The sequence below is a fragment of the Camelus ferus genome, chromosome X, assembly GCF_009834535.1.
Source record: "Camelus ferus isolate YT-003-E chromosome X, BCGSAC_Cfer_1.0, whole genome shotgun sequence".
Taxonomy (NCBI): domain Eukaryota; kingdom Metazoa; phylum Chordata; class Mammalia; order Artiodactyla; family Camelidae; genus Camelus; species Camelus ferus.
The window spans coordinates 21,490,043-21,511,792 of NC_045732.1; the positions used below are offsets into that span (position 1 = coordinate 21,490,043).

At 35.0% G+C, this 21,750-nt stretch overlaps 1 protein-coding gene across 4 annotated transcripts in view; it reads right to left on the reverse strand.

Annotated features, from left to right (window-relative positions):
* The window catches only part of RPS6KA3 (ribosomal protein S6 kinase A3), a 104,306-nt gene that overhangs the window by 81,208 nt on the left and 1,348 nt on the right, over positions 1–21,750 (reverse strand). For 2 of the 4 annotated variants that reach the window (XM_032475659.1, XM_032475660.1), the window contains exon 2: positions 719–812. The exons of the other annotated variants lie outside the window; for them this stretch is intronic. The gene's annotated coding sequence lies outside the window, so the exon portion shown is untranslated. The remainder of the gene's footprint in view (positions 1–718; positions 813–21,750) is intronic. 4 annotated transcript variants of the gene reach the window in all.

The window sequence follows — 21,750 nt, forward strand, 5'->3', positions numbered from 1 at the left end:
CCCTCCCAACATGTGTGCATGTAACTGGCAAAACATATAAAAAATCTTAGTAGTAGTTACCTGGGTCATAGGATTTTCTTCTTTCTACTATATTTTCAAAATTGTATGCATTTTTATTATATATTATTTTTATAAAGAGAAAGAACAATCAATGTAATTAGAAAAATTCATTTATTTCTAGTTAAGGTGTCCTTATACCTGCTTTGCTATTCTTCTAAAGCCTTGCTAGTATTCAAGACTATTCTGTTTTCTAGACTAGGGTAGGAATAACCTCTGGCTATATTTATATTATGAAATTTTAAAGGAACCTTTCAGCAGCTTGTTTTCTTTTTGACGGTTTCCTGTGGTTGTGGCCTCAAAAAATAGGTATGTTTTAGGCCTGAATCCTCCCCATTTTTGGGGAGTGTACCCTTAAGGGGAATTCTGCTTATGAAACAAGAATATGTTGAGATAAGAATAAAGAAATGAAAACACAGTAGCCAAAATTAAATCTGCATTGTGAGTAGCAAGTATTAGAATTGACACTGCAGAAAACAGAATCCATGCCACGGAGGACAAACTTGAGTAAATGAAAAAAAAAAATGAAAGAGAAGATTAAAAAACTATGGAGGACAGACGTAGAAATAATCTATGAATAACAGATGCTCCTAAAGAAAAAAAAACAGTAGTTTAATCAATCAAAAGTATAAGAAAACTTTCCAGGTCTGAAAAAAAATACCTGAGACTGAAGACTGAGAAGGTTCAACAGAGATCATCAACACCAAGACATGTCCTGGCAAATGTTTTTAAATTTCAAGGATAAAGATATAATCCTACAAGCATACAAGCAGAAAAAAATAGGTTATTTTCAAAGGAACTAAAATCAGATTGACCTCAGATTTCTCCTCTGCAACAATAAAATGCCAGAAGACAATGAAGTAATGACTTACAGAGAGTTAAAAGGAAAAAGTTATGATCTAAGAATTTTACAGCTTTGTCTTAGTTTTTCATGTACAAAGGTTACAGAAAATTATTCTTAGTTCTGTCAAGTCTTATCAAGTTTCACCATCCTGGTAGTATCTTTTTTCATAAACTGTTCAAAGGTTATGTCCTAGACCATTGAAAGAGAATCAAAATAAGAACTCAAGAATATTGAAGTAGTAAAGAACTGGTAAAGTATATTGACACCAACTTAATATCTAGAAATAAGTGAATAAAATAATTAACCCCAATAAAGAGAAAAGGTCAACAATGAAGAATAAATAATTGGTATCAATATATAAACAATATAAAACTGCAGAAAGTTAAAGGTAAGATTTGTAACCTCAGGCTAAATTAATGTGGACTCAAAATAAAAGAGTTAGTGGAAGAAGGGAGAAACTAAGATTCTAAATTCTGTCTTTCCTAAAAGGATATTTAAAAACCACTGTTTTTAGTAATTACCTAATAAATTTAAATTTTGGAATGCTTTGAAAAACCATACAACAACCAAGAATTGTATTTACATAATGCAGTCCAAGTCACTGCAGAAGATAATAACTGCCAAAGAATAGTACTTCACACAGGCATCACATTCAACCCTAAGCACATGAGGCAGGTATAATTACCCCTATTTCACATGAGGAAACCAAGGCTCAGCAAAGTTAATTAGTGAATGGCAGAAGCAGGATTCAAACCCAAGTCTTTACAGCTCCATAATTTTCTTCAGCATTTCATAACCTCCTCAAACAAAACAATCCATATGGCACAAGAAAAAAACAAACTACAAGGAAAGAATAAAAGACTTAAAATAAGATGACAGAAATCATTCCAAAAGTAATAATGTAAGAAATGTAAAGTTTAAAGTATCTAATTAAAAGAAAGTGTCTTACTGGATATTCGATGTTATTGCAGAATTACTGATGTTTTTATGAGTGATGATGGCATGGAAGTTACACGTTTTAAAAAATCTTTACCTTCAAAGAAATATAAATGCAAATATTTATGTCTGAATGGACTAGCTTCAAAATAATCCACCTGAGCCAGGGAGTAGAAGAGAGAAAGTAGTGTGCAGGTGGTGGGGAGTACAGATGAAACAAGACTGGCCGTGAGTTGATTATCTTTGAGGCTGGGCTATGGGAATATGGTGGTTCATTACACTACTCTCTACCCTGGCATGTGTTTGAAATCTTGAAAATAAAAAAATTAAGAGTCTTAGGTTATATTTTTAAAAAGCTTAAAAAACTCACACAATTATTTACTGCTTAAAGAGAAACCCAAAGATAGCTAAGTATAGAAAAGCATAAAGAAAAAGAAAGTGTTTGTGATATTTAAGGCCAAAAATAAAATGTGAGGCAAAACCCTTAAGCTGATTGAAAAGGTGATTTGATTTGGACTAAATATATAATTAGTACCTAATACATACAGTAATAATAATTACTATCATTTACTGAGCAATTGTCATACACTAGGCAAGTATACCTTTGATGCTTCTAACTTTGTGAGGCATTATCACTAATTTACAAATGAGGAAATTAAACCAAGATGGGTGTGTCAATCTTTTAAGCACTGTACCTTCAGCCCCTAGCAAAATGCCTGGCATACAGTAGGTGCCCAGTAAATATTTGTTGAATAAGTGAGAAAATCTAATATCCTGCCTAAGGCTAATACGCAGAGCTTAAATTCAAACCTAAATCTGATTCTAAAACCCCTACTCTTAATCACATTCAAATCTTTCCGTAGTGGTATTTCATAGTAAAAGATGTTATTTCCTTCTGCATATGTTTCTCTATTTTTCATATTTCTTTAGATTTAGCCTCTTACTTTTTCAAACAAGTCATTAAAAATAATAAATGCAAAACAGTACTGAGCACATAATCACAGACTAACCTAACCACAAAACAGAGATGCTTTCGAGACTATAACATGAAATAAATGGAAACAAAATGGAAGGTGAAATTTAACACACTAATATCAACTAGCATAATGAATAAAATAAGGACAAAGCATATGATGTAACTTGCATTAGAATAGGTAGATAGTAAATTTTATAATGTAAAAAGAATATGGGTTCTTTTCAAGAACTTATGAAACATTATAAAGACTAACTGTGTTCTAGGCCACGAAGTAATTCCAAAATTCTTAAATGCATGAATTCTATGCAGATCAGTTTCTGATTATGGTAAAAAATTGAAAAAGGAAATAAACTAAAGCACTCAGTCAGAAATTAATATTCTTCTAAATAGCTACTGGCTCAAGGAAACAATAACAGCTATCATTTATGCAATGCTTATTTTGTTCAAAGTACAGTGTTAGCTATGTTACACATACTCTCTTATTTAATCCTAATTAATCATTAATATACCATGAAGGATATTATTGTGCATAACAGAGAAGAAAAAAAGTTAGGCTGAGAATTAATAACTTATCCAAGATCACAGAGCTATTACGTTTGCAGATAAGACAACTGAACCCATGTCTGAACACAAAGCTCATAATACTACACAGAAATGCTGTCATATTATTGTTAGAATGCATGTGTAGGCATCTAGCTGTGCTCATTTTTCTCTATTTAAAAAATAATATTAAAAATAAAAGAAGGTAATGGTTTATTGCTCTAGCATATCACTGATCCAATATAGCATTTCAAATTGCATAATCTCTTAAAAGAGATTACTTTGAATACATTCATACTCTCATTAGGGCAATTAAAAAAGGAAGAAGCCATAAAATGGGATAAAGTAGGAAATATAAGGTAAACATGATTTGCCATTAAATTTATTTCTAAAAAGTCACTATTTTCTGGTACATATCTGCAATCCATAAGAGTTCGATGGAATCTTGGCCAGCATGGATTTGAAAGTCTGCCACTAACTGTGGGCAAGCCCTTAAGCCTCTCTGAGTTGTGGTTTCTTCATACATAAAATATGTGGATATCTAAGAGCTCTTTCAGCTTGAAATGTTATAATCTTATGACTTTAAGGATTAAAGTTATTCAAAATTTTGTGGAGTTTTTACACCTGAGGAAATCACTAATTCTGTATTTAAAGCTGTTTTTACATTATTTCTAATTCCTTCTTTCTTTTCTCCATCCAAAACACAGTTTTATCTATATCCTTCAGTGGTGCCTTTGTATCCAAGTGTAAACAAGGATAATGCCAAAGAACAGATTGTACAAACGCTGTCACCTGAAAGAGAAGTACTAATAAAAACAAAATAAATAAAGCATTGTTTTTTTCTGTGCAGATTAAGGATGCTAAAGCAATTTTACAATTTCCACAATCCAATTTTACTATTCTTACTTTACTAGTAAGGTGTCAACTTATTTTTGAAATTCGTCTATTCCCAATGCTATAGACATTGCCTACATAACATACCCCTCCTCTTAGTACCCGATGGAGTTGGCAGTATTTCTGAAACCAGTCTGATGATCAGAATCACTGAAGATTCCTGTTAATGATACACTACCTGGCCTTCCTCCAAACCAAAACTGAATCAGAAGTTCCAGAAGCCCCATGGCTCAGGATTTCATTTTTTAAACAGGCACCTTAGATGACTCCTGTGATTAGGTAAGTCTGGGAAATTACAGTGTAGAGAAAAGATCATGGGCTTTGGAGCCTGACGTATCAAGTTTCAGAATCTGGCTTTGCCCTTTATTGAGGTGTGACTTTGGGCAAGTTACTTAACAGGAGTGTCAGTTTTCTAATCCACAGGATTTGGATACTAGTTATGCCGGAGGTTGGAGTAAAATTCAGTATGCCTAGCCATGCTGGGTGCTCAGTAAGTGTTAGCTTCTCTCTGCCTGCTCATCTTGCCAGAGGAATTGACAAATACAAACATTTGAGAGGATTCTGGTAAGTCTCTTATCCTAATGGGTCCACTTCCCTTTCTAGGGCTAAAAATCTGAGTACTCAATAATTCTTTAGTGCATTACTTGGTTTGGCTAATTTAAGTCTTAAGAAAAAAATCTAATGATTTTGTCTGGTTTCCAGAGGCCTAATGAGGCCCTCCTAACTAAAACAGATACACTATTATGCTGGGCTTCAAAGTCTAAGCTTTTATTTTACGCGGCTGTGGCAAATTTACCTGAACCTCTGTTTCCTCATCGGTAAAACAAGTGGTGCGTAAATGTTTGCTGACCTGAACCCACCATATGTTACTGATAACTAACAATCACTTAAAATAATTAAACTTATACACAGTCTTACATTCTTATGAACAACAACAAAAAAAGACAGCTTGCAAGTAAGTGAAACAAGACAGACTAGAACTTGCTCAAATACACACACAAAAAAGAGCTTAACATCCAAGCAAAATCCCTGTTTGTGTAGTATCAACTGTATCTTAACACAGTGTTTTAGACAAGTCTGGAGTCAAATTTACTCAGGAAAAAAACAATCCAAACTACTTGCTCATTAAAATACACACATGTGCGTGCACACACACACATATATTTAAAATTACCATAGGTATAAACCCAACTTAGCAGCAAGGTTTATTTCTGAAAAAATGAGAAATATAGTTTCTAATTATAGCTCCATAATGATTCTAGTAACATATGTATTAAACATAAACACTATTAATAAGAGAATTCTGCTAAAAATTGTTAGTAGTAACTGTCCAGATAAGCTACAAAATGATTAAAAGAAATCTAAAGAAATCAGAAAAAAACCCAAAAGCCTGGGAATGTTCACTCAAGACAGAAGGAAAAGTTACCCTCAATATTTAAAAAATAAACAAGAAAATAACGAACCTCAAACCCTGTTGAAAGTACCTTAAAGAACCATAGATTTTTCTCTTGACTCAACATTTAATATTTTTACTGCTATTTTGGTTTTTTTAATTGAAGTATAGTTGATTTACAATGTTGTTAGTTTTTAGTGTACAGCAAAGTGATTTTTATATATAACTGAATATATATACACATATATATAACTGAATATCTAAGTACACATATTCTTTTCCATTATGGTTTATTACATGGTACTGAATATAGTTCCCTGTGCTCTACAGTAGGATCTTGTTGTTTATATATTATGTATATAGTATTTTGTATCTGCTAATCCCAAACTCCTAATTTATCCCTCCTCCACCTGCCTTCCCCTTTCATAACCATAAATTTGTTTTCTATGTCTGTCTGATGCTGTGTTTTCTATGTCTGTCTGTTGCTGTTTCATAAATAAGTTCATTTGTGTCATATTTTAGATTCCACGTAAGTGATTTCATACGGTTTTTGTCTTTGACTTACTTCACTTAGTATGGTCATCTCTAGGTCCATCCATGTTGCAGCAAATGGCATTTCATTCTTCTTTATAGCTGAGTATTTTTACTATGTTGAATGAGATCTTTTTTTCACATTATCATTTCTAACTAGAAAGCTACTTCTTGATTTCTAAATATATTCTGTATAATACTACCTTATTATCATTAGTTTTAACAGATCTTTTTAGTGGTTTCCTTAGATTATCTAAGTAGATGATTATATGATCTATTAATAGTTATCTTTTATCCTTCTTCCGAATATTCTTTGGTTTTCCTATCTAACTGTATTAGCAAACTCTTCTAGAATAGAGGTGAAAACAGCAGGTATAGTTTTAATGAGATCACTCATATTATGTCTCCACCAAGCATGATGATGGCTACTGGCCTGAGAATATTTTTTAATATTAAGGACACACACTTTCATTCCTATTTTACTATTTTTAATTAAGAATAGACACTAAATTTTATCTAATACTTTCTCACTTTTTAAGCTTTTTAATTAGAAATGATTATAGATTCATAGGAAGTTGTAAAAATAATAGAGTTCCAATATACCCTTAACCCAGTGGTTACATCTTACACAACCTCCTGTCAAGACCAGGAAGTTTACACTGGTATAACGCCCAGATCTTATTCAGATTATTACTGGTTTTACAGGTTCTCGTGTGTGTATGTGTGTGTGTGTGTGTGTGCGCGTGCACACACATAAGCACATGCACGAGCACATGTTACACATTCTATCACATATAGCTTCCTATACCTACCACCACAGTAAAGATACAGAACAGTTCATCGCCACCAGGATCCTGCGTGTTGCCCCCTTATAATCATATCCACCTCTCTCTCGCCCTTCTTCCTAACCCTGGCAACCACTAGTCTCCATTTCTACAGTTTTGCCATTTCAAGAATGTTATATAAATGGAATTATATAGTATGTAACTTTTTTTTTCACTCAGCATGAATTCTCTTGAGATTCATCCAAGTCACTGTGTGTATCAATAATTCATTCCTTTTAGTTCAGCAGTATTCCAGTATTCCATAGTGTGAATGTACCACAGCTCATTTAACCATTCACCCACTGAAGGACATTTGGTGTCTACCTTTTGCATATTATAAATAAGGCTATTATGAGCATTTGTATACAGACTTCTGTATGGACATACATTTTCATTTCTCTTGGATAAATGCCCAGGAGTGCGACTGCTGGGTTGTATAATAAATGCGTAGTTTTTAAAGAAATGGCCAGACTATTTTTCAGAAAGGCTGCATCATTTTACATTCCTACCAGCAATGCATGAAAAATCCAGTTTGTCCAAAGCCTCACCGACACTCAGTATTATCACTATTTTTCACTCTAAAAGGCAGTGATATCTCACTGTGGTTTTAATTTTCATTTCTCTGATAGCTAACCATGTTGACATTTTTTTCATATGCTTACTTGCTTTGATGAAATGTCGGTTCATCTCTTTTGTCCAATTTCTAATTGGGTTATTTACCTTTGTTACTGTTAAGTTTTGAGGGCTCTTTATGTATATTCTAGAAACAAGTCCTGTCTCAGATATAGGTTTGCAAATACATTCACTCAATCTGTAGCTTGTCTTTTCATTCCCTTAACAAGGTCTTTTTTATAGTGGACATTCTGAATTTTGATGAAATCCAATTTATTAATTTTTTCTTTTATGGAATGTGCTTTTGGCGTCTGGTCTATAAACCCTTCACTTAGCCCACGGTTCTGAAGATTTTCTTTTATATCTAAATTCTAAATGTTTTAGAGTTTTACATTTCATATTTAAATCCATGATCCACTTTGGATTAATTTTTAGATAAGGTGTGAGGTTTAGGTTGAGGTTCACTGCTTCACCTATGGATGTGTAACTGCTCCAAGCACCACTGTTGAGAAGGCTATCTGCTCTTCCTCCATTGAACTGCTTTTGCACCTTTGACAAAAACCAGTTGGCTGTACTTTTATGGGTCTATTTCTGGGTTCTCTATTCTGTTCCATTGATCTATGTATTTATCCCTTCACCAATACCACAGAATTTTGATTGCAGAAACTATATAGTAAGTCTTAAAATTAAGTGACTCTTCCTACTTCATTTTTATCTTATTTTAGATATTTTAGTTCCTTTACTTTTGCATATAACTTTTAGAATAAGCTTGTGCTAATTTTACAAGAATTTGGGAAGTGACATGTTTACTATGCTGAATCTTCTAATCTATGAACATGTAGACCTCTCCATTTATTCAGACCTTCGATTTCATTTATCAACATTTTGAAAGTTTTCAGTATACAAGTCCTATACATGTTTTATTAGATTTATAACTAAGCATTTTTTTTTTAGTAATTACAAACAGTACTGTGTTGTTCATTTTGGTTTCCACCCATTCATTGCTAGAATACAGAAATATTGTATCTTACAACTTTGCTGAACTCACTTATTAATTCTAGTTTTACGTAAATTCCTTGGGATTTTCATTGGAGACCTCATGTCACTTGCAAATCATTTTTACTTCTTCCTTTTCAATCTTTATGTCTTTAATTATTTCCTTTTCTTGCCTATTGTAGTGGTAAGAACTTCCAGGACTATGTTGAATACCAGTGGTGGAAGTGGACATCCTTGCCTTATTTCCAATATTAAAGGGAAAACATTCAGTCTTTCACCATTAAGTATGATGCTAGCTGTGGGTTTTTGGTAAATGTTCTTTATCAAGTTGAGAAAGTTCCCCTTTATTCTTATTTTGCTAAGATTTTATTATGAATGTTTAGTTTAATGTGTTTTGTGCATTATTCATATGATTTTTCTTAAACTTTTTACTATGGTGGACTACATTGATTTTTGAATACTGAACCAATCTTACATCCTTGGAATACAACACACTGGGTCATGGTGTATAGCTCTTTTTATATGTTGCTGGATTTGTTTTGCTAATATTTTGTTGAGGATTCATGTCTATGCTTTTAAGGGATATTGGTCTGTAATTCTGTTTTCTTTACTGTCTTTAGGTTTTGGTATCAGGGTAATACCGGCCTCAAAAAATGAGTTGTGAAGTGTTTTCTATCTCCTGGAAGAGAATGTGTAGAATTCATGTTATTCTTGATGTTCTAGATCTTTCTTTTATTATTTCCTTTCTGCTTGAAGGACTACCCATAGTCATTCTTTCACAGTCTGTTACAAATTCTCTTAGTTTCCTCTTATCTGAGACTGCTTTGATTGCACCTTCATGCTGGAAGGATATTTTCACTGGATATAGAATCCTGGGCTGACTGAAAAATTGTGCTGTACACCAGAAACTGACACAACATTGTAAACTGACTATAACTCAATAAAAAATGAAAGAATCCTGGGCTGACAGTTCTTTTCTTTCTGCACTTAAATGGTGTGCCATTTCCTTCTAGTTTCCATGGTTTCTAATGTGGGATCTGCTGTCATTTGAATCATTGTTTCCCTACAGGTAATGGTTCATTTCTAACTGCTTTTAAGTTTCCTTGTCTTTTAGTTTGACTTAAAAAAAATTAACTGTGGTAAAATACACAAAACATGAAATTTACCAAGTAACTATTTTTTAGCGTACAGTTCAGTATGCTAAGTATATTTACATTGTTGTACAACCAATCTTCAGAACCTCTTCATCTTGCAAAATTGAAACGCGATACCCATTAAACAATTTGTCACTTCTAAATGTTTGATTTTGAAGCATCTAGGTGTGGGTTACTTTACATTTACTTTGTTTGGGATTGTCAATCTTCTTGAATCTATAGGTTTATATCTTTTGCCAAATTGGGGAAATTTTAGGCATTATTTCTTCAGGGCCACCTTTTTTCTTTGCCTCTGAGACTGTGATGACATGAATATCAAATCTTCTGTTAATGTTCCCCAGGTCCCTAAGGCACTCTTTTTTGTTTGTTTACTGTTACTCTGTTGTTTGGATCTGGTAATTTCTATTGCTCTATCTTCAATTTATTGTATTTTTCAGTTCTAAAACTTCCATTTTCTGCTTTCTTTTCTGAGACTAATTTTTCATTTGTCTCAAATGTGTTTGTAGTTGCTCACTGAAGTATTTTTATGATGGCTATTTTAAAATCCTTGTCAGATAATTCCAATATCTGAAGCATCTCAGTGTTGCTGTTTACTTCTTTTTTTTTTTTTTAATCATTCATGAGGTGATTTTCCTGGTTCTCAGTATAAGTGAACTTCAATTGTATAATAGACATTTTGGAAATTTTAAGTCTCTGGATCCTATTTAATCTTTTCTAGTAGGCAGTCTACCAGCTGAGGTGTAGTGTGAGGGCAGGGTGAGTGTGTATGTTCAGCTTCCTGCTGGGCTCCGCCAACACCACCCTGGCAAAAGTGGAGCAATGACTCACATTGCTTTTTTGCAGATGGGTGGGATGAAAGTTCAGCTTCATTCTTATTCCCAGTGAAAGTGGGGCACCAACCCGCACCACCTCATTGCCTCTGAGTAGGGGTGAAAGCTCAGATTCCTGACAGACCCCACTGACAACAGGGAGAGGGGAAGTTGAGGGCTGACTCACACTGCTCTGTTGCTGCAAGGCAGAGTGGAAAGTTCAGCTCCCTGAAAGGCCTAGATGACAACAGGGGAGGGGAGAGGGGGAAGCGGAGTGCCAGCCAGCCCTGCCATCTACCACTTTGTTCTGCCTTATAGATGCCAGATGGGGGTGGAGGCTCAGCTCCCCACTGGGCCCCCTGACATCAGGGGAGGGGTGAAGTAGCGGTAACTAGCCCACTTCCAACCATCTTGTTCTGCATTGCTGATGCTGTTGAGGGTGGAGGCTCAGTACCTCACTGACACAGAGTGGGGGGAGGCTTAGTGGGGACTAGCCCTGCCTCATACCACCCTGTTAAAGTCTCACTGCTTCCAAACTGGGGGGGGAGACTCAACTGGTTGATGGACCCTGTTGACACAACCCTAGTGACAGCAACATCTCCTGGAAGGAGTGGGATGGGGGTGGTGATGAGGGAAGATCAGATCCCTGCAAAACTTGCCAAAACCACCCAGCAGGGGGAATCAAAGTGCTATCTGCTTTTGCTAGGCAGGGAATGGGAGATTAGGTCTCTGATCTGCCTAGCGAACACCTCTGGGTAGAGGAATCCAAGCGTTGCCACTTGCTTCTTTGGAGTAGGGTGGGGTTTTTCTGTTGGTTTTTGGATACAGTAGGGTGGGTATTACCAAAAAGGTTTACTGTTGTTAGTGTACCCTTTCCCCAGTCATCTGGCTAAAGAGAACAGGCTTTTTCTTGGAGCTCATTTTGTCTGTGCCTTTGGTGGTTCCAGGTTGGAGGCTTTTACAGCACCCTGTCCAAGATATATGGGAAGCAATAAGCACATCCAGGAAGCTCATTATTTGTGTCATTCCTTTAATCCCAAAGTCTGCAGACAGTCTGCCTTATTTCCACCTTTCAGAGTGCTCCTGTGCTTGTTTTTTGTTATGTCTTAGGTGTTTTCGTTGTAAAGGAAGACCTAGGAGGAAAAGGGCTCCTCCATCTTGGCAGAAGCAGAAGTCTCCTCCAAGTGATTAATATCTGTGTTGAAAATAACATTTTCTTTTTGTGTGTATGTGTGTGTATTAAAAGAAACTTCACTGCGTGTATGGGGTAATGACATTTATTTTCTAGTTTTCCACATTATGGTTAAAAATGCACTATGGAAAACTGCTATAACATCACAGATCATAATTTTCCCCTAAAGATCCAATTACATCTGTTTATATCATCCCTGGTTAATTCAGCTAGCTTCATGTTATTCAACTGCCTGTCCACCTCATTACTTTAAGACTATAATATTCCAAAGGAAAGAACTCTATTTCATCCATTATCACCTAGTACTATACTATATACAATCAGAACAGCCAGGGGAAAAACATTACTTTAAAACTCATTTTGAGCTCCTCTTTTTAATAATCTAAGGCAAATCTTATTTTTTAACTTGCCTGTGACATTTCGCTCTTTAAATATCCCCCTTTACTGCTATCAACATGCATTTTGATAGTTATTCTTCTTGAATTATACCAAGCCAGCAAGAATTTGAAGGAAGGGAGGCAAATAGGGGTTTTGTTTTGCATTTTTACTTCTTTAAATGAAACATCTGTATATCTCACTTTATTTAAGAGATGGGTCCTTGAAAATGCCTTTATCTGTTGACTTATATTTAATTTCATAGATTCTAGATATTTTGTTTTGATTGACCTTCAATTAATTCCTGTACTCTTGCTCTAAATAAGAAACTACAGAATAGTAATGTAACAAGACTGAGGAGGCTGTAAGGAGAATTACTGCTGCCTCAAAAGTGTTGCTTTCTTCCTATAATTTTCTATAATTCATCTTTTAATTCCTCATGTTCCTCTAGAAACTCTGCTCTGGCTGGAAGAAGGGGTGGCTCAGGTGGTGAGGGACCCTAAGATACTTCCATAGAATGCAGGGCTCTATTAAACCGGTTGGAAAATCACTGTTCTAGAAAAATATTTTTATTTATAACATCTAAAAACAAAGAAGATCTTTTAAAAGCACGAATTGAAACTGAGTTTTCTGAGAATTATGTATATATATATGACATAGATAAGGATCTATAGCAGCATTATAGTGAAACCCCACTTCAGTTCCCAAATCAGTAACAAAATAAGCACAAGAATTATAGAGACAAGCAGACAATAAGCACATGAAAAGATCCTCATATTCTTAGTCATTAGGGAAATGTAAATGAAAACTGCAATGAGATACCACTTCACATACACTAGGATGGCTACAATGAAAAAGACAAGTGTTGGTGAGGATGTGGAGAAACTGGAACCCTCATACACTGCTGGTGGGAATGTAAAATGGTACAAACTAGTTGGAAAACAATTTGGCAGTTTTTCACAATGTTAAATATAGACTTACCATATGACACAGCAATTCTACTTCTAGGCATATACCCAAGAGAACTGAACATGTTCACATAAAAACTTGTATACAAATGTTCATAGCAGCATTACTGATAATAGCTAAAAAGTGGAAACAATCCAAATGTCCACCAACTTACGAACAGATAAACAAAACTGTTAAGACCACACAACAGAATATTACTCAGCCATAAAAATGAAGCACCGATACACACTATAACACTGATGAACCTTGAAAACATTATGTTAAGTGAATGATGTCAAACACAAAGGCCACATATTACATGATTCCATTAATATGAAATGTCCAGAATAAGCTAATCTATAAAGAAAGTAGAGTATTAGTTGCCAAGGGCTGGGGGAAGACGAGAATAGGGAGTAACTGCTAATGAGTATGGGATTTGGAGGGTAATGAAAATGTTCTGCATTTAGACAGTAGTGACTGTTGCACAACTCTGTGAATATACTAAAAACCACTGAACTGTATACTTTACAAGGGTGAATTTTGTAGTATGTAAGTCATATCTCAATTTTTAAAAGATTAATTATGGCTATTTAACCTAATGGTTTAAAAATCCAAGTCTGGGGGAGGGGCACCAGTAACTGTATAACTGTTCTTTACATATCCTTTCCTTATACTGTAGCAGGATAGTTGGCAGCTTTTTCAGGCTAAGTCAGATCCTGTTTTCTGGCACTTTGAGGGAAAGTCAGGATTCTTCTGAAAAGATGTAAATATAAAGAGGTAATGATTTAATACGCTGCAATTAAACAGAGCACAGTTACTCAAGCACACACCTAGGAGCTGCTGTGTGGAGAGGTGTTAACATATAGGCGGCCCCTCTTTTCCAAATACCGTAGTTTTTGTTTTAAATGCTCATTTGTAAGACAGCTGTTTAGAAATCTCAAAAAATTTTCCTAATGTCACAAATGCCGTTTCTCGGGCCAGCTAACAAAAGCCTGTTTAACCCATGCTGTATTTGGACAGCAGTATCAATTTTACTTTTCTAAGTCTACCTATACATTTCCATGTGAACCACCTGGAACCCAGTCCCTTAGGAGTAGGAGATCAGTCATCTAGACCAAGTCACCATTCACATGCTGTTCTCAACCCAAGTATGGCAGTCTAGTGGAAAATCAATGGAATCTGCAACCTGTGAGACTTGGCGTTTGAATCTTGCCTCCTCCACTCAATAGCTGTGCAACCATGAGCAAGTTACTGAACTTCTCTAGGCTTCAGTCTCAGCTATGTTGAGGCTAATTATGTCTACCTCGTTCAAGTTGATATACACAAAGCATCTAGTCAGAGAGGGCACTCAGTAAATGTTAATCTCTAAGATGCAGCTATCAATCCACTTTCCCAGTATTAATTAGCACAGTATAGTGAACATAATGCAACATTTTTTGATAGCTAAATTTCCCCAATGCTTCAGTGTTATCACCTGAATAAGGAATGTCACTGTACAGTTATGAAAATTGTAAAAAGTGCAGAATGTTGATTTCAGAGACATGTACCACTTAGGAGGGCTTATCAAAATTTTCAGGATAGAAGAGGGACAAGAGAAAGCTGATTAAACATAATTTGAAAAAGCATATTAAATATATTTTTCATTAAAAAAACCTCAGCCTATTAATTTCAAAATATAATTGTAGGTAGAGTTGGAAAACATTGGTGTAAGAAAAAAGGGTTCAAACTGTACTAATCCTATAATCTATAATCTTCAATGTGGTAGCCAACAGCCACAGGTGACTATTAAAATTTAAATTAATTACAGTCACTTAAAAAATTCAGTTCCTCAGCCATATTAGCCACATTTCAAGTGCTCAATAGCCACGTGTAGCCACATGGCTACTGAATGTACCCATCGGGGGTGTGGTGTGGTGTGGTGTGTGTGTGTGTGTGTTTCCTATTATTTTATATTGTTTTCAGGTGGATGCCTCCTCTGCTCCTAAATGTAAAGTGAAATAACATCCTGGGTAACTGAGGTTTTTAGTATAGGTTCCACAAGATTTCTGGAGTGAAAGCTTCTCCAAAACACTGCACTTGAGATGCACTTCAACCTGTTAATGTCCAAATGATCTTCTGTTTCAGGCTATCATTTGACATCTGCTTCTAACACGTATCAAATGACTGAACCAAGTTTCCTATTACAAGCTTTGTGGACCAAAGGATTAGAGGCAAGCTCACAGAAATCTAGATGACCAGGTCAGATATGAAGATGAGATCACCATCATATGTAAGACTATAAAAATCAAATGACATGGTGGATAAAACATAATTAGTTTTTAAGATATGTTAAGAAACCATGGATATAGTATTAGTTAAGATGGGGAAATCTGATTTAAGTTATGCTATTGCCGTCATCTCAGTCATACTAACAGAAGAGAAGACTGACAGGAAGCATAAAACCTCTTTTGGATTTACATATAAATGTAGGGTATCTAACATTTGGTAACTAGCACTATTTCATTAAAAAAAAAAAAAAACCACAAAAGACAATGTGGAGAGCTGACTCCAGGTGGGGCAGTCGGCTAGCTTTCAGTCTTGCAGCTGCCTGTTCTTTAGTTCATTCACAGTCCCTTCTAGCTGACACCTTCAAAAGAAGAAGGTAAATATTCAGAGTAGGTAATGCCAGTAATTGAGCCATTCTGTTATGGTATGTTGAAGCATACAATCACTGTTTGTTAGTAGGTAATACGCCCATCAAATACCCCTGACTCCAGAGGTATGTATATATGATGGGCAGAGAGCAGAAAAAGGGTGAGGAAGTTATTTTACATTATTTGGTAAATTTTTTTAAGATGAAGTTAATGTTCCCAAGTTAAAAACTGCTGCATCAAAATATCATTAACCCTAGCTGTCTTTTCTAGTAACTACAAGCCTGAAGCAGTTAATTAAAAAAGAAGGATGGGAAAGGTAGACAGATTGACAGCAGCATAAAGTAGCAAATAATGAGTTTTTTAAAACTATGTTTACTTTTTTTTTTTTTCCTGGTGGAGGTTCTAGAGATTGAACCCAGGACCTCGTGCATGCTAAACAAGCAGCTTTACCAGTTGAGCTATACCCTCTCCCTTAAAACTATGAATATCAGACATAAGTTACAGAGCAAGTCAATGTGGGGACCATTCAGCAGGGGCAATTAGCTTGATATTAAGGTAGAATATGACCAGTAATTTTCAGACTACTGGATTTTAAAAAAGTTTAAATTATTTTAAACTTTTACTTAAACTACTGTATTTAAATTTTTAGCCCAGTATTAAGATGAAAAATTGTTAATCAAATTAATTTAGAAAGATTTCAATTCAAAGTGAAACAAAAACTCGACAGTTAAAGGGAAAAAAAGCCTTGCTACAGTCAATTAAACGTAACAGCTCATTTCTAGGCAATACTGGATTATGTTACTGTAGTTACCAGACTTTCCAAAACCGTGTTCTGCAAGGCACTTGTGTCCTTTGAGACTTCAATAGATGGATGGTTCATGAAAAAGGGATGCTGACATCAAGTCTCAAATGCTGTGAGCTATTTCCTTTTTGCAGATTCATCATGTACAGCATCATCTTAGAAGTTCTAAGAAGTTACATAGTAAAGACACTGGTCAAATCTCTTTTAACTCCACAATCCCCAAATTTATTATTATGCCATACTCCTTTGGGTTTTTTTTTTTTTTTTTTTTTTTTTGGCGAGGAGAAATGGTTGTTGGGGAACAGATATGTCCTGAACATCAAACAATCAAAACAAATGTGTTTCTATAAATGGGGAGGGAGGTGTGCCATATTAATTTCTGTCCCTAAAAAATGAAATTACCAGAAACAATCTTAAAATATAAAAAGGTTTGCACATTTTGTTTTGGTACTTTTTAGAAAGTAAGTTAAAATTCCACCTATTGATGCTATATATTGACTTTATCCATTTCTTCAGGGACACGTTCCCTTTAAGAGATTGACATATAGGTTGATATATTTCATTGATTATAAGACACCATCATGTACACTATTATCTTATATATCACTAAGGAAAACACTGCAAATTAAACAACATTGTGAGAGGGCTTCCAATTTGAGCAATGCTGAAATGTGAACATACTTTCCTTTCTTCCTTCTTCCACACATATTCTTTAAAATGTTCTTTACCTGTTCCCTCTCCCCTTAACGACAATATTAAAAAGGGGAACAATACAAAAAAGGACAAGATTTAAGACATTTCTGTTCACCTTACCCTTACAATTATATTCAGATGCTATAATGGCTCTGCTTAAACAGATCAATCAAAAAATCATTTTTAATTGTTCCGTTTGATTCTGAAATAATTACCCCAGAGGAGAAAAACACAGAACTTCCTAAGAGAGTTCTGTTAGAGATGGTTCACTTTAACTATTGTTTATTAAACACTTAAACCTTGTAGCGAAGCAAGTGCTTTACATATATTATCATTTAATTCTCACCACAATCCCATGAGATAGATATTATTTTCACGCCTATTTTACAGATTAGGACATTGAAGCAAAGAGACATTAAATAACTTGCATAAGATTACAAAGATATTAAGTGGCAGAGCCAGGACTCAAATACAAATTTTCATGGCTCCAAAGCTGATGTTCTCTAACACTTTGCCATACATCTAAATTATCCCACAAAGTGGAATAAGTAAAACAAATGTTTAATTGCTAGTAACTAATGTATTCGCTTCAAATAGGCCAAATGTACTAAATGATAGTTATGTCCTATACAGATACATTTTATCATGTCTTATAAAATGTATATAGTATATTTGTGTTTGTTTTGTTAACTTGGCACATTTTACTTAACAATTAACATTTATAGTTGTTTTATCTTTGCTTCTATGCTATCTGGTTTGGTTTCATCAACTGTGAAAGCGGTGGGGGGGCAGGGGGCGGGGGACATCTAATGCCAAGTATTAAAATGCAATTGCTTGTTTATTCTTTCTATTATGTAAACTGGAGAATGAGATGTGTAATATACACATTTGCTCAAGTGCATTCCAACTTTAAAACTTGTTATTCATCAAAACACATAAACAACTGAGCACCATTACACTCATGCATTACCAAGAAACCACCAACATGTCACTGTTGTTCACCTAATCTGAACCCCTGGGTTTAAAGCATCCAATCTGCATTGGATGAAGTGGGCCACTTGACATCACCCATCATTCACAGTCTGGCAGATCACATGTTCTTGAGCATGGAACTCTAGAGCAAATCTTGCCAATGATCACAGTGGTATGAATTTTTTAGTGGATGGTAAAATTTTAAAAAATCTTTATAACAACTCTTCTGCAATTCAGACTTCTGATAAATGATCTGCTATATTTTTATCATTCTATAATTTAATGAATGTCATGTCCTTGGTCAAGAGTGTACATCCCAATTATGCCACTCTTCTTATACAAAAATAGGATACACTCATTGTGATTTCCACAAGCATACTAATGAAAAGAAAAAGTCTGCCTATACTCGCTTCTTTAATTACACAAGTTTCTCTCTTTATCTTAAAATTTAAATGTACCAAACAAGTTTCACATTTTGGATCAGCCCCATTAGTATGGGATCAAACTGCCAAAATAAAGCAAACTTTCCTAAGTTTGAGTTTAACAAAAACTGGTATGTGATATCATAATCACCAAAAACAACAAAGTGTTCAATAATGTGTCACAGTTACTCGACAGTTGACATGTAACAATACCTGTCCTCTCCTCAGATCTTCACTTGGGGGAAAGAAAAAAACCTGAAAGGTGGTAAAAATGAAACAGGAAAAGGAAAAGAAACTTAATAAAACATTTTTCAAAATCAACGACCATACTTTAATAGAATGTTTTCCCTACAGATGAAATATAAGAAACCTATTATTGATTTAGTGGAACTAGTACAGAATCCAGTATCATCTTTGAGGTTAAAAACGGATGCACACCCACTGAAAATGGTTTCCAAAACAAAGGTCTTATTTTTTATAAAGAAGATATTTATACAGTTATTATTTTTCAATGCATTATGAGTACTTGTTATTTAAAGGAATTCAAGGCGGCTATTTTTATACAACTCATTTTTATGAAGCAAAAAGAACCTCCATAATTTTTATTATTTTTGAAAATGGTTCACATTTAGGTTTACTACAATTTATCTTTACTGAAATTGAGAAAAACTGTTACTTTAGGTCAGGCTTATGAGCCAATGAATGTCCCTGACAGCAGAGGCAAGGAATTTCTAGAACAAAATAGCCATAATCTCATGATATCCATTTCCTAAACAGTCAAATATTCAGAAACATACCAGCATCTTTAAATAACTCACTGAAGAGTTCTGAATTCACCTGGACTATTTAAGAAGCTTTTATGTTTTTAATTTTGTAACAACCTTGATTTTGCTTACATTGTACTTTCTTTATTATCCTAAATTTGCTTTTTTTTAAACACTCAGCATAGTTCCAGCCTATCATGTTCTGACCCATGTTTAAGTTCAACAACAAGGGTTTTTTTGTTTCGAGCACCATGAGACCCACGTGAGGTCAAGAAGACATGTAAAGGAATGAAGAAACAGCCTTTACTTTTGGTGAGGTACTCTGGTCTTTTAAGACTGTTCATATTTCAATGTAAGATTATAATGATAAGAACAGACTAAGATTGATAATTACCCTATTCCTGACCTTCATAATTTATTCAGCGGACATCTAGTGGGTCCATAACATGTATGTGCCAGGCATTGTGTTAAGTGCTGAGGACACAGAGAAAAAAAAAGTCTCTGTTTTCAAGAGTTCACAGTCTACTAAGAATGAGACTATAAATGTAAATTCCTATAGAAAGCAATCCTGAAATCTTTTAGCTTGAAGAGAAACATTTTGGTGTTTTTAATTCAATTGACTATTTTACTTTACTAAAATAAAATTACTCTCATAGGAATTTACTGGAGAGGAGATGGCATATTAGTAAGCATAATATTAAGTGCAATATTAGACTCCTGAATGAAAACTCTCTACCTTTTTCTTACTGGCTTCAATATTTCCAAATTTGCATCAGAAGTAATTTATTTGAAACAGCTGAACAACCAAAGGCAATAAAATATCTAAAGGCAATTTGTTAAAATCTAATTTTAATACATCTAGGCAACACTGGCTCTGACTGACATATCTTATGCCAGAATATCAAGAAAATTCTTTGAAAATGGCAAACTGTGGAAACTTATCTGCCAGGTTCTGGAAACCATAACAGTAACTGTAATTAACTAGGCTTTAACACATGAGATGTCTTATAATACCATAACTGTTTTTGAGAAATACATGACCTCTAATTACCAGCTTATTTACTAATACTCTGATTTCTTCCATAAAAGACTTGAAGAACTACACTAATATAAAGCAAAGAATATGAATTATATCCACCTGGCTTTGAATTATGGCTCTGCCATTTACTATTTATAATCATTGTGCCCTTAACTTCAGATTCAGTTTCTCAATCTGTAACAATGGGGACCATAATCCTACTCTGTTGGGTTACGGGAAGGATAAAATGAAATAGCATGTAGCACAGTATTTGGCTTATAGTAAGTGCTAAGTAAGTATCAGTTTTGTGCTTTCCTTATCCAAAGGCATGCTACTTAGAAAAAGGATCAGGTGGAATTTTAAATGTTTTTTTTTTCACAAGTTGGTAAGTGCCAAGCAGAAATGTGGACTGATTATGAGTTGCAAATGTTAACGTTTGCATCTAAAAAATGAGGCTCAAAGCAAACTCAATTTCTTTCCACAAGGTCGGCACTTTAAGAATGTACTGTATTAATCTTTTAGCTATATTCTTTGATACAAAATTTTTTCTGGGGGAAAAAAATGAATGAAAAGAGCCCTGGGCACACGATTTTTCACACTATCCATTCAAAAGATGATTAAACACCCTAAATTTTATTTTCTTATTAAAGATTTACAGTATTAGACTAACAATTTGAGATGAAATTCTCGTTAACTCTGCCAGACTTAAAAACATGGTTTCCTTAAAAAAAATTTTTTAGGTAACATCTATCAACGTCTTTTCTATTGAAGAGCGGCGTTTCGTTTTAGGTTTTAAAAATATGATCCAAGTCGCAAAATACTAAGCACCAACCGCAAGCACTACTACAACTCTGCTGGCGTTCAGGATAGCAAGTAAACATTTTATACAGCAGTGGAGGTGACTAGGAAAAAAGCGAAAAGCGATTTGACCTGATCCTCGCCCCCCTCCCCCTCCATTATACTCGAGAAGGCAAGTGTCCCGCATCTCAGATCTAACCGAGCCTCGGTCTTACTGACGTAACCAGTAACCCTATCCACCTCTCACGCTGCGGAGGCCGGCAGGGCAGCGGCGGCCGCCAAGTACACCACTCATCAGAGCCTGCCTCATTCCACCCCCGCGCTTCAGTCATGCTTTCCAGAAATGGGGTCACTCACTCAGTAACTATTACACACACGCAGCCTATCATCCTGTAATCCCCCAAAGTCCGCTGTGGGGATAGTAGACGGCAAAAAGTCAAGAAGGAAGAATCACAGACGCGCCACCATCAGGAATTGATTTTCCACTCCGGAGAGGAGCGCTGATGCCCTGGAATGGGTCTTGTCTGGATTATTTTCGCAGACCCCGAGTTGGTTCTGGGACAGGGG